The 5,291-nt window shown below is 45.0% G+C and overlaps 1 pseudogene; it reads right to left on the bottom strand.

Annotated features, from left to right (window-relative positions):
- Positions 1-3,033: 3,033 nt before the first annotated feature.
- Positions 3,034-4,037, bottom strand: LOC118713764 (annotated as a pseudogene).
- Between the last annotated feature and the right edge of the window lie 1,254 nt (positions 4,038-5,291).

Below are 5,291 nucleotides of genomic sequence, written 5' to 3'. Positions count from 1 at the left end.
TCGATGGCCCTTATTTTATAAGGACACTGTTCCTTATAGATAAAAGGAATGACAGATGCCTATACATGGAACTGCCCTTGCTGTTGATCCAGGGGAGCTGCAGGAGCCCTGTAAGTCCTCTGCCCTCTTCTTTGGGTCTGAGCTGTGTCCACCTCACCGCACTTCTCAATCAATGGGTGTTTAGGAAACTTGCTCAGAGGCCCCAGTCAGCCAGCCTGTGCCCAGCCAGCTCAGCCAGGTTCTGTGAGCCTGAGAGAGGGCAGTGAAGGACTGAAAACGACAGAATGAAAGCTGGGTCTGGGTGGGACACTCCTCTCTCATGGAGAGCTAGCGACAGCACCACAGCCTGTTAGCCGAGTCATTATTTTACAGCCATATTTCACGAGGCAAAGGAAGGGCATGGTTACAATGTTCTTATGGGTTTCAAATCTACTCAATTACATGAACCTGAACTCCATCAAGCCCACATCACTCAGACACCTGGGGCCACATGTTTGGACCATTGGTTCAAGCTTACAACTCTAGCTGTTGGCTCTAATTGTGCTAGGAGGGCTTTGCCCTCCAAGCTGGGACTTGCCTGTGGCCATGAGAGGACTGTGCCCTCTCATCAGTCCCTGCTGCCACAGGGTCTATTCTCTTAAACAGGTAGGCAACAGATCTCTTCCAGGGACCTAGAGTCTGAGTGAGAACCCCTTTGGCAATGCCCCTTACCTCACTCACTTCATGACATCTGGCAAGGCTAGGGCAGGTGCTGAGACCAGAGCCTTCTTTAGCTCTTCAAAGGTCCGTTGTTCTACTTTGGTCCAGTTCAGTGGCTGCGTTCCTCCAGTACGTGTTCCTTCCTAGGTCAACAGTCCTTCTTGATGTCCAAGGAAAACAGGCAGTTTGTCTGGTGGCTCCCTGGACTGATATTTTCTTAGAGGTCCCATCGGCTCTCTAAAGACTGAATAGACTGCCCCAGTATCCACCAGGAAACTAATAGGATTGCCCTTTACTTCTAAGGTTACTCTTGGGGGCTTAATTGAAAGGAGCCCCGGTCCTGTCAGTCCTCTTCCTCTAAGTTAAAAAAACCCTTGGAGTCTAAGTCTTCCTTTCTTTCAGACCATCTCTCTCTCTTCCTGCCTCACCTTCTGTCTCTCTCTCTCTCTAATCTCGGTTCGTAGCTTGCCTCTTGCTAGCGGTGCCATGCCGTGGGGGAACCGGTGACCCCCACACTGCAATCAGACTCCCTCAACTTTCTGAAAAGCTCCTCTGTGTGTGTCTCCATTAATATTATTGATTTTAAAACTATAACTTAAGAGTTGAAACACACACACAAGGACCAAGTTGCCTTCAAAATATTTTCTTTTTCTTCTAAAGATTTTACAATGTATTGTATCATTAATCACATTAAATTTAAATGGCCAATTGAAACAAATAGTTCTGAGACCGTTCCTCCACCACTGATCAAGTCTGGGTGACAGCAGAAATAAGATTCATTTAGTGTTTTGTTTTGTTTTTTGAGCTTGCTGGGCAGACTTGGTGACTTTGCCAGCTCAAGCTTCTTTCTTGTAAATATCGATAGTTAACTTTAGAATTTGGTTTTTGCTTTTAACTTTTTGTACCACAATTGTTACATCTTCTTACCTTTAAATCAATAAACATAGACATAAATCTTGTTAGGTGGGCCAATTCCCCTCTGACAGAAAGCAAAGCACCCCTGGGAAAAAGAAATCCCAGTGGCCACTCAGGGCGGTTTGCTAGCTGTCAGAGCACTCAGCTTTAAACAAATAAAAGCTTTCTTTCTCTCTCTCTATTTTTTTTTCTTCTTTTTCACAGATTTTCACACTTACATGAACACATAATTATACCTAAACAGATAAACAAAATATCAAACAAACGTCTGTACTTATACCTTTTCAATAAACAAGTAACATTACAATGTTTCAGCAAAACAGAAATGGCACTCATGTTGGACAAAGGAAACAAGATCAATACTCTAGGAACTGTGAGGGGAAAGTTATCCTACAGACCAGTGTTGACCTGGGAAAAGAGTGGTTAAATCAAAAGCATTAACATTTCTTGAAGTCCTGGAAATTTTCCAAAAAACACTGAGGAGGGAACACGGAGACACAGACAAACGTTGACCCATTTTGATGGAGACCAAAACACAAAACACAAAACAAATAGGCCTGACACAAACATGACAAAACACAAGACAACCCGTCCGGACACCTGGGGCCGAGGACACCGTCATGTCCTCCAGCCAGAGCCTGGAGGTTAAGCCGCGTCCAGCCCTCCAAGGACTCTTACCCTTTTTGAGATCTCAACCATAACCTGGGCGCCTTACCTTATGAGACCGGTCTACCTGATTTCAATAAATCCTTGTGGCTTCTCTGGGTAAGGTCCTCGAAAGGAGGGAGAGCCTCCTGTGGAGGACAAGCCTCCTGCCCCTTCTGGGGGGTCTCTCTCTCCTCTCTTTCGCTGGGGCTTCCATATGTTGTGGTGTCGAACCCTGGGTTAAAAATAAGACCACCGGAGGCTGATGATTAATTAATAAGCAGGCAAAGATGTATTGAAATATCTGGCCAGGACAGACGTGAGAGCACCACATGCAGGTGGTCTCCACATGACTGCCCGTTTCAGGGGTAGGAAGTCCCTTTTAAAGGTTCAAACTACAGAAATTTTCCTTTGTTCCAAATTCTAAATCCTAAAGACTACATTCTAAAGACTGGAGTCAGCCCAGCAGGGTCATTGCTAGTCACATCCTGCTGGACATTGGAATGTGGCCCTATCTTGCAATAGCCTATAACATAGAAGCAGAGCTCAGAGGTTATCTACAGTTTCTATCTCTGAAGGTTACTGAGTTAGTGGGAATTACTCTCCTGTGCTCCTGGTCCCAGGCAAGGGAAAATTGCCTTAGACTCCAAGTCTCCACCTGAAAGCTAAGGTAAATAGCTTCCTCCCCACTCCACCCCGTGTTTAATCAGGTGCAAGAGCCAAACTAGAAGGGTTAAAATTCAAACAGCAGTTTTTACCAAAGTAGGGTTGCCACTATATTTCAGTGTTCAGGTTCAGAGCCTTCCCAATGTAAATGAAGCACATCATTTCCTTAAACACTCCAGGCTCCATGTCACTGATTTCTACTTGATTCTTTTTGCTCTTCTCCATTGCATGTCCAAGCATGGCCCTAAACACTGGAGAAAGAGCTGCTAAGATAGAGCTGCTAAGAGCTTTGTGAGCCTGGAATTCCTGGCCAGCCACACAAAAGCAACAGTCTGTGAACCAGGAATTCTCCCAAAGTCTTCCTAGCTCATCAGCCAGCTGGCAACTGGGAACCTTCACCATCTTCCTGGGATTCTGGCCAGAAATGGTGACGGAATCTTGCACCACACTCACCTCACAGAAGAGGGTCAGCTTGTCATCAGGGAGAAAAATGTAGTCTTCATCCTAGAGAAAACCTCTAAGGATCAATTTTTTGGATCCTCTGTTTTTGCCTTGGTCAAACTGATATGCATGGTGACTCTCCAAAGATTTGGTTTCTTATCCCTTGTCATTCAAGATAGATAATTTGAATTTTGCCAAAAGTATACTCTTTGGAGAACTGACCAGAACCAGAAAAAGTGACAGGTAATCTTTGCTTTCTTCATCTTGCCCTTTTGGGTATACTCTCAAACACCATTTCAGTTGATCATTGCCTTCTGATGAAAAGGGTGAACTTTGAATGACTTCACCCATTTCCTGGCAGCAAAAGCTAAAGTTACTGATGGTCCACATGTGGGAGAATTTTACTACATGGATCTGTGTGTGGCACCAGCTGTCAGCTACAGGGCCACTGGACATTTCTGCCAGAGATGGATGACTTAGAACCCTTGACATTGCAAGTTTAAAGGTTAAACAAGATTTCCAAAGTAGAGGATAAAGATTTCTGTTCTCTTTTCACCCAAGTTAAGTCAGTAGTGGGAAGATGAAGTTGTCTTGTCTAACAGGAAATCTCTCAAAGCTAGGCCTATAGCTGCTGGTAACTGTCCTTCTGAATTTGCTGCATGCTCTCAACAACATCCTAACAGCTGTCTGAAAGTTGCAGCTAAAAAATATATGCTGCTTGGCTGGCATGGCTCAGTGGTTGAATTTCCACTTATGAAGCAGGAAGTCTTGGTTTCAATCCAGGTCAGAGCAAATGGCCACGTTTCAGGATTGATCCCAACTGTGGGGCTTGCAAGAGGCAGCAATTCAGTGATTCTCTTTCTTTATTAATGCTTCTATTTCTATCTTCCTCTCTGAATTAAAAATAAAATAAAGAAAATATAAATGCTATAATACTAGACAGATATTAAATAATATCTAAGATTCATTTAATAATATTTATTGAGTTTCTTGTGAATGCCAAGAATTTCTTAACGTGATTCTCTAATCAACAGGTGGGGAATGTCCTGCCTGAAGTCCATATAAGGCTCCAACATCATTTGGTCTGGTCCTCTCAAGGAATTAGTGGTAATTTAAATGTTTGTCCAAATGTAGCCAAATAATCCTACCTAATAAAAGAGTAATATGCAAATTAACCACCACTCCACTGAACCCACACTCACTAGCCATGCCCACCAGCCAATCAGAGCGAATATGCAAATAAACTCAACCAAGCTGGCTACAGCCACAGAGAGCAGGAAGGAGGCTTGGGTTTCCAAGGCAAGGAAGCCAAGCTTTCCTACTGCCTTTGCCAGCCTAGGCTGCCACTCAAGACTACAAATTTTTAATTATAGAAGGTAAACAAATCCATACAGAAATGGCTGCAAGCCATGGAGCTAGTAGGAGGCTTGGCTCCATCCCGGCTGCAAAGTTTCAAATTGTAGAAAGTAAATAAATTCCAGATACCAGGGCCTCTGCTTGGATCACCAGGGGGCATGGCTGGCTTGCAAATCACCAGAGGCCCCTCAGTCAGGCTGCCCCATGCCCCAAGGGAAACCCCACCCTGATCTGGGACACCCTTCAGGGCAAACCAGCTGGTCCCAACCCATGCATCAGGCCTCTATCCTATATAATAAAAGAGTAATATGCAGATTGACCATCACTCCAACACACAATAGCTGCCCCTATGTGGACACAAGAGGGCCACCACAAGATGCCCAACAGGAGAGGGCAGTTGGGAGGCACCAGGCCTGCAAGGGAGGGCACTTGAGAGGAACTAGGCCTAAAAGGAAGGGCAGTGAGAGGCAATCAACCCTGCAGGGGAGGGCAGTTAGGGTTGACCAGGCCAGCAGAGGAGGGAAGTTGGGGGCAAACGGGCTGGCAGGGGAGTAGTTAGACATCAATCA

The sequence above is a fragment of the Pipistrellus kuhlii genome, unplaced genomic scaffold (genome assembly GCF_014108245.1).
Source record: "Pipistrellus kuhlii isolate mPipKuh1 unplaced genomic scaffold, mPipKuh1.p scaffold_m20_p_9, whole genome shotgun sequence".
Classification (NCBI taxonomy): domain Eukaryota; kingdom Metazoa; phylum Chordata; class Mammalia; order Chiroptera; family Vespertilionidae; genus Pipistrellus; species Pipistrellus kuhlii.
Note: the sequence above shows the minus strand (reverse complement) of the source record. Positions and strands in the feature narration are given on the sequence as shown.